Raw genomic sequence first — 15,534 nt, 5'->3', positions numbered from 1 at the left:
GACCGTAAAGAAAGCTGAGCGCCAAAGAATTGATGCTTTTGAACTATAGTGTTGGAGAAGACTCTTGAGAGTCCCTTGGATTGCAAGGAGATCCAACCAGTCCATCCTAAAGGAGATCAGTCCTGAATACTCATTGGAAGGACTGATATTGAAGCTGAAACTCCAATACTTTGGCCACCTGATGTGAAGAACTGACTCATTTTAACAGACCCTGATGTTGGGAAAGATTGAAGGCTGGAGGAGAAGGCGACAACAGAGGATGAGATGGTTGGATGGCATCACCGACTCGATGGACATGAGTTTGAGTAAACTCCAGGAGTTGGGGATGGACAGGGAGTCCTGGTGTGATGCAGTCCATGGTGTCGCAAAGAGTCAGACACGACTGAGCGACTGAACTGAACTAAAAGATAAACTGGGCTACCTCCATAAGCAAAATTCTTCCAGGGCTCAGTCAAATAATATTTTTTTTAACAATTCTCCAAGGAGATTCTATAATTTATTTATAGTATTTGAGGATTTGATAAACTATATACAATAAGCAAAATTAAAACTAAAGCAGGGTTTTTCCGGAGTTAACCCATTTTAGGAATCCATGAACTTATACTTGGCATCTATAAGTATAATCATGACTGTAAGAACACCAAAGCAAGAGTTTGGCACAGATGGCCAAGTGTCTCACAATATTTGATATTCTCTTCTTCTGTCTAGTAAGAGAATCTCCTGAGTTTAAGCTGGACACACAGCTGCTCAGTTAGAGGCTAAAAATCTCAGCCTTCCTTGCAGCTCTGTGTGACCAATTGAATAACTCCTTTTCAATGAGATGTGAATATAAGTGGTAAGTTCACCTTCCTGGTCACATCCTTTAGGAAAGAAACTGCTTGCCCTCCTCTCTCTCTTTCTCCTTCAGAGGGCTAGAAGGCTTATGTGATGCTGGTAAACCAGCTTTTACCATAGATATGCCTATCAGGGATAGAATAGCAACCTGAGTTCCAGAATGCTTCATAGAGTAGAACTGCCCATCAGGGGCCCCGAATTACCTACCTGCTTCTGAATATTACCTGGAAGAGGAATAACTTCCTTTCTTTCTTTCTTTTTTTTAACATGATTGCAGCCATGAAATTAAAAGACGCTTACTCCTTGGAAGGAAAGTTATGACCAACCTAGATAGCATATTTAAAAGCAGAGACATTACTTTGCAACAAAAGTTCGTCTAGTCAAGGCTATGGTTTTTCCAGTGGTCATGTATGGATGTGAGAGTTGGACTCTGAAGAAAGCTGACTGCCAAAGAATTGATGCTTTTGAACTGTGGTGTTGAAGACTCTTGAGAGTCCCTTGGACTGCAAGGAGATCCAACCAGTCCCTTCTAAAGGAGATCAGTCCTGGGTGTTCTTTGGAAGGAATGATGCTAAAGCTGAAACTCCAGTACTTTGGCCACTTCATGCGAAGAGTTGAGTCATTGGAAAAGACTCTGAAGCTGGGAGGGATTGGGAGCAGGAGGAGAAGGGGACGACAGAGGATGAGATGGCTGGATGGCATCACTGACTTGATGGAAGTGAGTTTGAGTGAACTCAGGGAGTTGGTGATGGACAGGGAGGCCTGGCGTGCTGCGATTCATGGGGTCTCAAAGAGTCGGACACGAAGGAGCGACTGAACTGAACTGAACATGCTACTTTAAATTTTACTCACTTTGTATTTTTATCCAAAATATTACAGTACTATTAATTCACTTGGTTACAAATGAGTATATACTTAAAGTGTGAGAAAGTGGAAAATTATATTTCTTTCATAAAAAAGTTTTATTTTTAATTGGAGGATAAATACTTTACAATATAGTGACAGTTTCTGCCATACATCAAGATGACTCAGCCCCAGGCATGCACAGGTCCCTTTCCCTCTTAAATCTCTCTCCCTGCTCCACCCCATCCCACCCCTCCAGGTCCTCACAGAGCACTGGCTTTGGCTTTCCTGCCACATACAGCAAATTCCCACTGGCTATCTATTTTACATATGGTAATATATGCTTCGACACTACTCTCTCAAGTCTTCAAACCCTCTGAGAAACAACTTTCTATTTTGTATAAATCATTGTATTTGGGATCTCATTCTCTCAGCCCCTTGGCTTATATCCTAATTAATAAAAGGGTTTAGCATCAACATCACTATCATTTGAACTATTTGTCTATTATTTTTAACCGTTTTTATACTATATGAGACTATATCCTTAACAAACATAGGGAATTTTTTTTTCTTTAACTTAGCATTAAGGCTTCTACAACTATTTGTTTGGGTGGAGACTCAGTATTAAATGACGTGATACAGTGTTTATGAAGTCTTCATAAACTTAAAACGGTTGCAAATGAAAAGTCATTATGTTAACCTCGAGCTAACAATCCACAATAGTAGTGTGCTAATAGTGTTTAAGGCAATGGCACCCCACTCCAGTACTGTTGCCTGGAAAATCCCATGGACGGAGGAGCCTGTAGGCGCTGCAGTCTATGGGGTCGCTAGGAGTCAGACACGACTGAGCGACTTCACTTTCACTTTTCACTTTCATGCATTGGAGAAGGAAATGGCAACCCACTCCAGTGTTCTTGCCTAGAGAATCCCAGGGACGGGGGAGCCTGGTGGGCTGCCGTCTATGGGGTTGCACAGAGTCGGACACGACTGACGCGACTTAGCAGCAGCAGCAGCAGCAAACATTTTAGCCAACTAATGTTTTTAGCTCACCTCCAAGGTAACATAACACAGCAGACATTCACATGCTTCCAGAATAATTGGTTTTTTAGGCACTGTAATATAGCAGGAGGGACAGTGAAGTGTACAGAGACACAATCTTTTCATTCACTCCATGGAAGGGGTTGTTTATCTGTACATAAAGCTGCATCTAGTTTTTTGGGAGACTGATTCAATTCACCACTTAAAAGAGACTTTATAAAATGGTCTCATAATATGTTAACTATCTAATTTCTTATGTGTGTGTTAATGTGACAGCAAACCTAATTAAACCTGCCACTGGCATATCATTCTATTTCAAATGATTCAGTGTAATTTTTCTGTCAACATTTACTAAGTGTCCACTGTACACAGAACACTCCTGAGGGACCTGGCAAGAAAGATAAGGACCGAAATGTCCTTTATCTCATTTCACCTTTCTGCCACGTGGGACGCTATAGGACACTCCCTCCATGAAACGTGCTAATCCTTTGACTTCCGAGACTCTTTTCAAATTTTCTCATCTTTTCTTTGCTATTTTTTCCACTTCTTAAATGTTGGAGAGCCCCAGTGTTCCTTTCTGAACCCTCTCTTTTCACCCTTCATTCTTAGCTTTTTTGGAGTCACCAACCCCTTGGAGAATGTGATAAAATGCACCCTGTAGGGAGGGCTTGTTGTGTATAATTTTAGGATTATCTGGAAATCCTGAAGCAGCTGGTTCCCTATGGGTCCTTACTCCTCAGGTGAAGAACACCTTTCCATGGCTTTAACTACTACCTTGGTGCCCAATGACTCTCAAATCTTTTACAACTAGCTGGGCTCCCCTCCCCCGCCCTTACCCTGTCCCATCCTTCTCTCTCCAGACCCATATATCCAGCTTCTTGATGCACCCCTTCACTTGCATATCAAACAGGCACCTCAAACTCAAACTCAATATTTGAACTTATCAATCATTTGCTCTCCACTTACCCCTCATCCTATGGTTTCCATTTTGGTGAGTCACACCACCATCCAATAAATTACTCAAGTTATAAAGAAATAAAAGCATCAACCCAGATTACTACTTCTAAAACAGTATTTGTCGAATGATTAAGTGAACAAATGAATGGAAGGACAGACTAAGTATGACAAAGACAACAGAGAGCAGCTATTAAGAATGATACAGTGAAGCTTAGGTTCAAATGTACATGAATGCTAAAGGCTTGCTTAACTAAGCAAAGTCTTCACCCACAGGAATATATATTCTTAAGTACCCGTTAGGACAAGGTACTGTGCGAGGAACTGATTTCATTAAGGATTAGACTTTAACAATGTTTTCAAAGAAATGACAAACATCGTTTGTCAGAAAAGAGTAGTAACAGTATTTCAAGTTAAGGTAAATATTATTTAAATTTAATTAATCTTACTGCATGACCAATAAATGCTCAATTATTAATAGCTTCTCCAGGTCCTTTTTATTGTACCTTCAAAGATTTTATCATAGTTTATACACAGTAGCTGTTACAGTGGACACTCAAGAAAATGGGACACATTTTGGAGGTTAAGATCATGAAACTTGGCAGCTTTGCCTCCCTGAACTCCCTTAGCTCTTTCTTTGCCTTTCTCTGATGGCACTTATTTTGTTTCATTTTATACTGATCTGTGTGCGGATCTGTGTGCGGCTTTTATCCACCTTAGAGAGGTTGTTCCTCTCACTCCCAGCCCCTCCCAAAGACTGTGCATACCCAATTGTGTGCCTTATATCTGAAAGGGGAAAATTATTTTTTTTAACTTTTTATTCTGTATTGGGGTATAGCCAATTAATAATGCTGTGATAGTTTCAGGTAAAGAACAGTAAATATTTTATATCTGGAACGGGAACAGTAAATATTGTCAATGAATGTTTTTCAGTATCAGCAATCCCATTTACAGATAATATCAAAGGTCCTATAAATCAAGGAAATTGTTACAATTGGTTTTATAGAGTTTGTCATGTTTCCCAATATGAAAGCTGCATCAGATCAGATCAGTCGCTGAGTCGTGTCCGACTCTTTGCGACCCCATGAATCACAGCACACCAGGCCTCCCTGTCCATCATCAACTCCTGGAGTTCACTCAGACTCACGTCCATCGAGTCAGTGATGCCATCCAGCCATCTCATCCTCTGTCATCCCCTTCTCCTCCTGCCCCCAATCCCTCCCAGCATCAGAGTCTTTTCCAATGAGTCAACTCTTCGCATGAGGTGGCCAAAGGACTGGAGTTTCAGCTTTAGCATCATTCCTTCCAAAGAAATCCCAGGGCTGATCTCCTTCAGAATGGACTGGTTGCATCTCCTTGCAGTCCAAGGGACTCTCAAGAGTCTTCTCAAACACCACAGTTCAAAAGCATCAATTCTTCAGCACTCAGCCTTCTCCACAGTCCAACTCTCACATCCATACATGACCACATGAAAAACCATAGCCTTGACTAGAAGGACCTTTGTTGGCAAAGTAATGTCTCTGATTTTGAACATGCTATCTAGCTTGGTCATAACTTTCCTTCCAAGGAGTAAGAGTCTTTTAATTTCATGGCTGCAGTCACCATCTGCAGTGATTTTGGAGCCCCCCAAAATAAAGTCTGACATTGTTTCCACTGTTTCTCCATCTATTTCCCATGAAGTGATGGGACCAGATGCCATGATCTTCGTTTTCTGAATGTTGAGCTTTAAGCCAACTTTTTCACTCTCCACTTTTACTTTCATCAAGAGGCTTTTGAGTTCCTCTTCACTTTCTGCCATAAGGGTGGTGTCATCTGCATATCTGAGGTTATTGATATTTCTCCCGGCAATCTTGATTCCAGCTTGTGTTTCTTCCAGTCCAGTGTTTCTCATGATGTACTCTGCATATAAGTTAAATAAACAGGGTGACAATATACAGCCTTGATGAACTCCTTTTCCTATTTGAAAGCTGCATACCAAACAATTAAACAAGTTACAGATGTTTTAGTACTTCAAGGCAGCAAGGAACATGCTAACCCATTTTAGAAAGTTATTCATGAGGCAAGGTATTGGCTGGTTAAATGCTGCCTCCAGGGGCAGACTGTGTGTTTATGAAACTTGGCTTTGCCAATTCAATGGCTGGCAGGTTGAGGGACTCTTGGTATATCACTTTCCTCATCTGGAAAATGAGAATTGTAATAGTACTCCACAGAATTGTTAAAAGGATGAAAAACAATGTATGCACACAATGCACACAGAATGGTGGTTGAATTCATTGGACATCAGCCATCATTTTCTTATAATCCCAACAAGAAGTGGGGGGTAGTGATCATGATCATTTATTAAATTAGGAAAGAATGAGATTTTCTTCTTCAGAAAATATGGTGTGGACAACATCTCTCCTATCTTCCCAGCTCAAAATATTCCCAGGACCCCGAAGCCTAGACGGTATGTTGCAGGGAAGAGTCAATTCTGACTCCATGTTGGATCTGTTTCTTTGACTTTAACCTTTGATTTTCATTACTTTTGTTATTATAATTATACATAAAGACCTGTCTTGGGGAGCCCTGGCCCTCTGCCTGAAGAGATTAATACATCCCCTCCCTGATGTTGGCCATTCTAGGAGATATTTGTGAGATAATGGTTTTTGCTTCCCCAACTCCTCCCCTTCTCTGTCCTATAAAAGAACCCAGCATCCAGACCCCCTGCTGCTGCTGCTGCTAAGTCATTTCAGTTGTGGCCGACTCTGTGCGACCCCATGTGCGACCCCATAGATGGCAGCCCACCAGGCTCCCCCGTCCTTGGGATTCTCCAGGCAAGAACACTGGAGTGGGTTGCCATTTCCTTCTCCAATGCATGAAAGTGAAAAGTGAAAGTGAGGTCGCTCAGTCGTGTCTGACTCTTAGCGACCCCATGGACTGCAGCCCACTAGGCTCCTCCATACATGGGAGTTTCCAGGCAAGACTACTGGAGTGGGGTGCCATTGCCTTCTCCGCCAGACCCCCTAAGAAGATGGTTATTTTGAGACATTAGTCCGTCATCTCCTCAGTCTTCTGGCTTTCTGAATAAAGTCGTATTCTTTGCCTCAACACCTCCTCCCTTGGTTAAGTGGCCTGTCATGCAGTGAGAAGACAGTTTGGACTTGGTAACAGGTATTTTTAAGATGTAGGTAAGAGTTGAAACACATTGTATTTTAAATTAAATAGGTATAGATTCCACACAAACCATGTTCTATCCTTTTTAGCATTCCCTACTCAAAAAACTTATTTCCCCTCCCAAACCAAAGTAACAGATTTTACCCTGTGGTTGTCCTCTTCTCTAATCCTCCCCACTCTTCACCCAAAAAAGCTTCCAAGAATTTAAAGAAAGGCACTGTATCTAACCAAATCTAGGGCACTATGCAAAGAATTAATCAGGAATTCCAGGCTGGCTAGTTGACCTTGCTGACCTCCTAGGACGTTCTCAATCTGCCATTACTGTCAGCCCACTATTGGCAAGACTTCAGGCAATGTCAGAAGAAGTAGAGAGGGTGTGGCTGCAGCTTAAAATTGGAGCAGAAGCTGCAAAGAATAGTACACTTCAGAGAGAGGACCATGAGACACAAGAAAACAATAGCCTCTGACAGTCAACCCAGTCATGGGATGATGAGAGACAGAGGGCTGCCTTTGCCTCACACAAGAGAACTTCTTATAAGGTTCTGGAGGCTCGCTCATGCGTCACAGGGAGATAGGGTTCTGCCATGGGGAACCCACAGATGAGCAAAGGCCAGCATTCCTCAAGTCATGTACATCCACAGACACTGTATTTATCATTCTAAGAAAAGGTCATGGCAGGGTAAGGGATTTTAGCATTGCTTAGAGAAGGAATGCTTTCTGAGTAAATTTTCAAAGAATCCTAGAGAACTGTTTTATAATTCTTACAGTTGGCTGGTAAATCTAACATCTAATTCTATATCAAAGACGTGTGTGTTGAGGGGTGGGGTTGAGGTACAATTGACACATGGCATTATCCTAATTTCAGGCGATAACATAATGCTTCAATATTTGTGTGTATTACAAAATGATTACCATAAATGTTAACGATTTATGTTAACCATTTATATATACTATTAATGATATATCATTATGTTAACGATTTATATATACCATTTATGTTAACGATAAATCTAGTTAACATCCATCACCACACAGTTAAAAAAATTTTTCCCTGTGTTGAAAACTTTTAAGATCTACTCTCTTAGCAACTTTCAAATATGAAACAGTATTATTAACTATGGTCGCCATGTTGAACATTATATCCCCATGCCATTTATTTAATAGCTTGTAACCAAAAGTGTGACTTTTATAATATACCTAAACTGGTAAAAATTGGGTGCAATTTGTTTTCTCTCTTTCTAAGACAAATGGAAACAGACAAAAAAAGACATCAAATTAATCAATATGAATGTTTCTGGGCAAACACTGTTGAAAATATAGCTTAACTTAAAAAATTCTTCCCATAATTTTTATCGCATTTTATAATCAGTCACCGCAGTCTGCCCAATTTCTTGGTGACTCATTATTACATCTTTCTTAGCAAAGGAGAATACCTGTATTTCCTGTTAGCAGGATTTTCCTTTCCTGAATTTATGCAACCTAATTATACTGTTTTTTTTTTTTTTTTTCTCCCTTTTACTCAAAATAACATGATGGGGAAAGAAAAAGCCAGGCCAGGAGCACTTACTGTTTGTGTGTTCATATGATCTGAGAGAATCTGACAGAGCTGGGGGAAGGAGATCCTTGGACTTCAGAGACCATGTAATAGAGTTTGGGTGATTACATAAGTTTTTATTTAAATTGGGACAGTTTTGAAAATGAAAGAAAGCACTAATCAGATAAAATAATAGGACAATGCTGTAAATCAAGAGGCAAATGAGAATTTATGGTCAACCTAATACGGTGGAAATGGTCTGGACTTACAACCAAACCTCGACTGTACCATTTCCTTGCTTTTGACCGGTGCAAAGTGATATAATCTCCGTGAACTTCATCTTCGTTAGTAAAACAGGGATAATAATTCTCACATGTTAAGAGAGGGGAGAGGGACCTGGTGTAGTACATATCCTTTGTTAAATATTATCCTGATGATGTCTGCATGTGTATCCAAAGTTCTTCACCATAGACAGCATGATATTATGAATGGATTAGGTTAAACTGCACTTGAGGTGCAGTCAGTTGCCTCACCACTAATCCCTACTCCAGCATGGCAGCTGGAGAGGTCATCAGGAAGACTCCTTATAGAGGTAGGGACTTCCTATAGAGGTAGGGATAGATTTCCCTGGTGGCTCAGTCTGTAAAGAATCTGTCTGCAATGCAGGAGACCCAGGTTCCATCCCTGGGTCAGGAAGATCTCCTGGAGAAGTCAGTAGTGACCCAGTCCAGTATTCTTGCCTGGAGAATCACATGGACAGAGGAGCCTGGTGGGCTACAGACCATGGGATTGCAGAGTTGGATATGACTGAGTGACTAACACACACTACAAGTACATTTCTAAAGATTATTCTATTTAATATTTGTAGTTCAGTTGCTAAGTCGTGTCCACCTCTTTGTAACCCCATGGACTGCAGCACACCAAGCTTCCCTGTCCTCCATTACCTCCTGGAGTTTGCCCAAGTTCTGTTTAACAAGTGTCAAAAGTGAATTTTCATTGTTGAAATTAGTGGTCAGTCACAATGGATGTTAGAAATAGTTCTCATTAATAGAAATTGTGATTTCCAAGATAGATGGACTAGCTGAAACATATTAGAGGTACTCCACTCAAGCATGAACAAGTTGTACAAAGCTGAACCATTAGAAATGGTGTGTGGGAAGGAGGGCTTCCAGTGGGTTGATGCTTACTAAAAGGGTGATAGAATCCTGGCTCTGGAATATTGTTCATAGGCCTCCAGCGAATCTCCCATGTAAGGTCATGACTGCAGAATCCAAAAGGACCAAGACCTGGCACTCCATCAGACTCCCAGAACAGGTGCTCTATGTTACCGTGTCTGCTTGCTAAACAAGTGTTTGTTTAACAAACATCTGTATGACAGAAACTGGTCTAAGACTTGGTTTAATTATAAACTGGTTATGAGGTGGTTGGAAAATAGTCAATTTTCATCCCAATTCCTAAAGTTTGGCTACTATCACAATCTACAAAAATAAGCCAGCAGTTTTGCATAATTAAATCATTTGCAAGTTAGCTGCCGTTTCTTAACCACTGATCAGTAATGTAATTCCCCATCTAGAACTAACTTCAGCCCATCCTTGGGGGCCATATGGAATGAAAAAACAAACAAAACAAAAATGAAAAACTGAGGCTTAAATAAACTGACTTGCATAGAATGGTAAATGGTAGATCCAGGTTGAGAGCTCAAGACACGTGATTTGAAGCTCAATGCTTGGCACAGAGCAAATGTGTGTGTGTGTGTACGTGTGCATGTGTGTGCATGCACACACACACACACATCCATGTCAGATGAAGAGGAGGAATAGGAAGAAAAGGGAAGCAATGTGAGGGGACATGGAGAAAAACCATGTAAAAATTAGACATTAGAATACAGTGCCCTGGGAACCCAAAGAAGTACTAAAATTAAGTGTAGGCCCCTAAAGAAGGAATAGAAAAGCTCTAAAGATATTTGCTCAAGAGCTAGCTCTAGTTCTAAAAATAAGAGTAAAATAATAGTTCTATAAATAACAAGAAAGTCTGTTAGAAAACAAACTTATGGTTACCAAAAGGGAAGGGGGGAGGGCTAAATTAGGAGTTTGGGATTAACATATACACACTGCTGCTGCTGCTGCTAAGTTGCTTTAGTCGTGTCCGACTCTGTGCGACCCCATAGACAGCAGCCCAACAGGCTACGCTGTCCCTGGGATCCTCCAGGCAAGAACACTGGAGTGGGTTGCCATTTCAGTCTCCAATGCATGAAAGTGAAAAGTGAAAGTGAAGTCGCTCAGTCGTGTCCGACTCTGTGCGACCCCATGGACTGCAGCCTACCAGGCTCCTCCATCCATGGGATTTTCCAGGCAAGAGTACTGGAGTGGGGTGCCATTGCCTTCTCCACATATACACACTACTATATATAAAACAGATAAGTAATAAGAATCTACAGTATAGCACAGGGAACTCTACTCAATACTCTGTAATAACCTATAATGGGAAAGAATCTGAAAAAGAATAGTTACATGTATTCCTGAATCACTTTGTTGTACACCTGAAACTAACAATACTGTAAATCAACTATACTGCAATATAAAATAAAAATTAAAAAAATAACAAAGTCCATTAATCTTTAGCAGTGGACTGAGAATAGTACATTTGTACCCTTGAATCCTACTCTCAAAAAGGGCAAATTTTCTCTTCTGCTCTTCATAATAATATCAATGGCTATTATCTACTGAGCTCTAAGTGCTAAATATCTTACACACATCATCTTATCACCTTCACCACACCTCTATAATGAAGGTATTACAGCAATTAAACAATTTGATCCTCCTTAAAAAAAACCCACTGGAATAGGTACTATCGCGTTGGCCAAAAAGTTCCTTTGGGTCTTTCCCATACGATGTTACAGAAAAACCTCACGCAAACGAGAAAACTTTTTGGCCAACTCAATATTATTCCTATTTTACAAATGAGGAAACAAAGGCACAAAAATGTTCTGTAATTTTCCTAAGATAACATGGCTAATAAGCCGCACAGTTGGCTCAGCGTCACTGTTCTTGGCCATTAAGCTACCCATGCAAGCTGTGCAGAATGTTGTTGAATGGTGCTGACTTAAAACCTTGTGGCCAGTCTAACATGTGAAGTAGAAAACTATGCTGACGGAGGAGCCTGGTAGGCTGCAGTTTATGGGGTTGCTACTAGTTGGATACGACTGAGCGACTTCACTTTCACTTTTCACTTTCATGCATTGGAGAAGGAAATGGCAACCCACTCCAGTATTCTTGCCTGGAGAATCCCAGGGATGGGGGCGCCTGGAGGGCTGCTGTCTATGGGGTCACACAGAGTCGGACACGACTGAAGTGACTTAACAGTAGCAGCAGTACAAAATGTGGATTTAGGAGAGAGGGGCCAGAGGCAAGATGTACTCGCCTGTGAAGAGCCATGTGATCTGGAGTTGTTGCTGATACATAAAGTAAATGAAAAATGGCAAGTGAACTCGAGACCCAACCACGAGGGTGAGCTCAACATGAAATCTGACATAGGAGTAAAGCCTCTTGCCTGAGAGCACTGGTGTGGGTGCCGCAGAGAGAAGTGAGATTATAATCTGAAGTTGAAGTGATGTTTAAGATCTCAACTCTGATTGAGAGGAGGAAAAAGCCCTGGGGACATCTCTGCGGGGTAGTGAATCATTCAAATTTCCCATTCTCTTTCTTGGAATTTGGAAACCTCAGTTCGAGAGCCAAGCACGGAGTCAGTCCACACCATTCACCAAGTAACGTTTCCATGAAGTACTCTTTGTAGGGCCCTCAGAGTCCCAGTTGTAAATGCAGAATAAGTACTGTCTTTATTTATTTAATGTCTGCAAGATTGGGTTCTCAGGAAGAGAAATGCTCTGCAAATTCCACACATTCTCCAACAACAGGAAAAGTGATTTGAAGAATGACAAAATCACCACTCCCAAATTCTACACTACAGTTTTAGGAGAAATTAGATCTGTCATACTCAAGAATTCAAGTCATTTAGAGGCAACTGCTGCCGTAGGTCAGTCTCACACAGCTGGTCGCAGCCTCCTGGGACAAGTTCTAAGCCATCATATTAAAGTGGAGACTTTCCTTTATGTTTATGACTCCATATGATTCCAACCAGGGCTCCAACCCCTCCCTACTTTCTGATTCATCCACGCAAGCAAGTAAGAACACCAGGTGAGCATACATATTTACATAAGCTTCAAGGCTGCGCAAACAAAGTCTCACCCGGGTAAAGGGCAGTATATAAATGGCTCTTCTTACCATTTTTAATGGGCTTTACACATCTAAAATCTCTTCCTTAGTCTTTTAAAAGTCCTTATCCCTGTTCTCTTCCCATCAGTGTTTTTCCTTCTGTACAACACACCAAGGTCTCTCTCATTTAACTCTTGGTGGTGGTGGTTTAGTTGCTAAGTTGTGTCTTACTCCTGCAACCCCAAGGACTGTAGCCCACCAGGCTCCTCTGTCATGGAATTCTCCAGGAAAGAATACTGGAGTGGGTTGCCATTTCCTTCTCCAAGGGATCTTCCCAACCCAGGAATCGAACCCTGGTCTCCTGCATTGCAGGCAAATTCTTTACCGACTGAGCTATAGGGAAGCCCTATTTAACTCATATCCTTTTTATTACTAAGTGTATAAGTTCTAAAATAATGTGTGTAGGTTTTGAAATAATGAATGTCAAAGTTTCCTTGCATTCACAAATTGCCAATTAGCTAAGAATTTCTATTATTTCTAGTAAGGGGTTAAAATGGGTTCTTTTTTTGTGAATATATTTTTCTTTTACTTCCATGGGCTCCACTTTAGATCTGTTAGGTTACATTGCTTTTCAGGCCACACCTTCTATCCTTATGGGTTTTGCAGAGATTAGAGAAAAATGGACTCAACAATTGGCTAGAAATGGAATTTCAGTGAGGGATAAAAAGTTGCTTACTATTTAGAAAGTCAACAAAGATATGTTCTATATTCTTATTATACACTTTTAAAATGCAGTGTTAGCTTAAAAACAAGTAAGCCAAGGGGAAAAAACAAACAGAAAATGCTACACATTAAAAGCCAGTACTTCTCCTTCCTGAGGACACTGTTTCTCAGTGATCAGTCAGTTCAGTCACTCAGTCATGTCTGACTATTTGTGACGCCATGGACTGCAGCATGCCAGGCTTCCCTGTCTATCACCAACTCCTGGAGCTTGCTAGACTCATGTCCATGGAGTCGGTGAAGCCATCCAACCATCTCATCCTCTGTTGTCCCCTTCTCCTCCCGCCTTCAATCTTTCCCAGCATCAGGGTCTTTTCCAATGAGTCAGTTCTCAGTGACAATTACTAGTCATTTTTGATTTTTTATAAATGCTTGGAACATCAGGAAGGCAAAGAAAACTGAGTTACTTCCAATAATTCACTACAAATAACTGACCTGACCACATTTCAATATAACTGAAGGTCACTGACTATTTTTCCATTTCCTTTGTTCTAGTTTTCAAATTCTGAATGATTAGTCTTGACCTTTAGCTTGCCATGTTCTCTGTGTCAGAGCCAAGAACAATTCCCAGGTATTTACTCAGCTAACTTCATCACTAAAGCTGCCAAAGAGGATCCAGGATGGAACTAACATAGGGGTTGCAGGTCTGTACAAAGGATAAAATTAAATATTGCACAGAAATGACCTCATGTGTTTTCACAGCCTCCACGTAAGTAGATAAATATTGTATTATTACCACTTGATAGATAGGGAAACTAAAGGGATAAGGAAACAAATAAAGACATCCGACATTTACTGAGAACCTATAATAGGAGAGGCAGTGTTGAGTTCTGGAACATACACATGAATAAGCTGAAGTCAACACCCTCCAAGTAGTCACAATCTAGTGGACATGGCTGACTGTGAAAAAACAACAATAATACAGACACAGAACACAATGGGAGGATGACATCTGATGGCTGGAAGGTTTTGGAAGGATTTTGTGGTGATGAAATCTGAGCTGAGACTTAATGGTTAGGCAGTATTCTACAGACAAAGATGGTGGGATGGCAGAGGGGCCAGTTAAGATCAAAGGCATAGAAAGGATATAACATGAGACTCTGTCAATTATCCCATAGGACTTCAGTGCAGGGCAGGGGCAGAAGGGAGATAATGTGTTCAGAGGGTTTGTAGATATTCTTGAATGACAACTCTGGTAGCAATGTAGAGAAAAGTTAGGGTGGCAAGGAAATAATTTAGGCCGCCACTGTGATGGTTTAGGAAAGAAGTTTAGGAGGCTTGAACTGAGCAGAAGTAGCACTATAAAGAAAGGCAGTGATAGCAGAAGTAGACTGTATATAATTAGCAAGTGACTGGACATAGATTGCGAAGGAGGACGATGAGTTGAAGATGATTCTGACAGATTTGAATCACTGAACACATTACATTTGAGCTTATCCTTGGACTAGACAGAAGGGGATTTCTATTAGGGAGGTCTAGAGATCAGGATGGGCTTCCCTGGTGGCTCAGATGGTAAAGAATCTGCCTGCAATGTGGGAGACCTGGGTTTGATCCCTGGGTTGGGAAGATCCCCTGGAGGAGGACGTGGCAACCCACTCCAATATTCTTGCCTGAAGGATCCCCATGGACAGAGGAGCCTGAGGGCTATAGTCCATGGGTTCACAACGAGTCAGACACGACTGACTAAACACACACACACAGATCAGGAGAGCTACTGAGTCACAAATCAACCACAGCGATATGATGGCTGAATCCACAAGAGGGCAAGAAATCACCAAGGAATAGAGTACAAAAAGAAACCTGACAAGAGTTTTATAGAATACAAAATAGAGTACAAAAAGAAAACCTTAAGATGCAGGAAACACCTGCATTTTAAGACAGAGATGGACAGTGAAAGAAGAGTCATGGGTGTCACCTGAACAGATGGCCTAAGAGGGAAGCAGATGATGAAAGGGATAGAAATCAAGGACGAAGGGCTGAGCTGCTGAGAGGAGGACTAAATGATTTCCTGTGGTCACACAGGTCATGCCCTCCCTCCTAAGCTCCGCACCTACCTACTGAATTATCACACAAGAAAAACAATGTGGTTTTTCAAGAGGAACTTATTTTCTCATTTTGCCAATGGTTAACCTGGGACTTGGTCATCAAAATAAACTGCAAGTTCTAGTCTTCATTAAACTTTCTTCG

At 41.1% G+C, this 15,534-nt stretch overlaps 1 long non-coding RNA gene across 1 annotated transcript in view; it reads right to left on the bottom strand.

Moving 5' to 3' along the window:
* The window catches only part of LOC113906863, a 32,459-nt gene that overhangs the window by 16,102 nt on the left and 823 nt on the right, over positions 1-15,534 (bottom strand). The gene's annotated exons all lie outside the window — the stretch shown is intronic.

The sequence above is a fragment of the Bos indicus x Bos taurus genome, chromosome 16 (assembly GCF_003369695.1).
Source record: "Bos indicus x Bos taurus breed Angus x Brahman F1 hybrid chromosome 16, Bos_hybrid_MaternalHap_v2.0, whole genome shotgun sequence".
Taxonomy (NCBI): Eukaryota; Metazoa; Chordata; class Mammalia; order Artiodactyla; family Bovidae; genus Bos; species Bos indicus x Bos taurus.
Note: the sequence above shows the minus strand (reverse complement) of the source record. Positions and strands in the feature narration are given on the sequence as shown.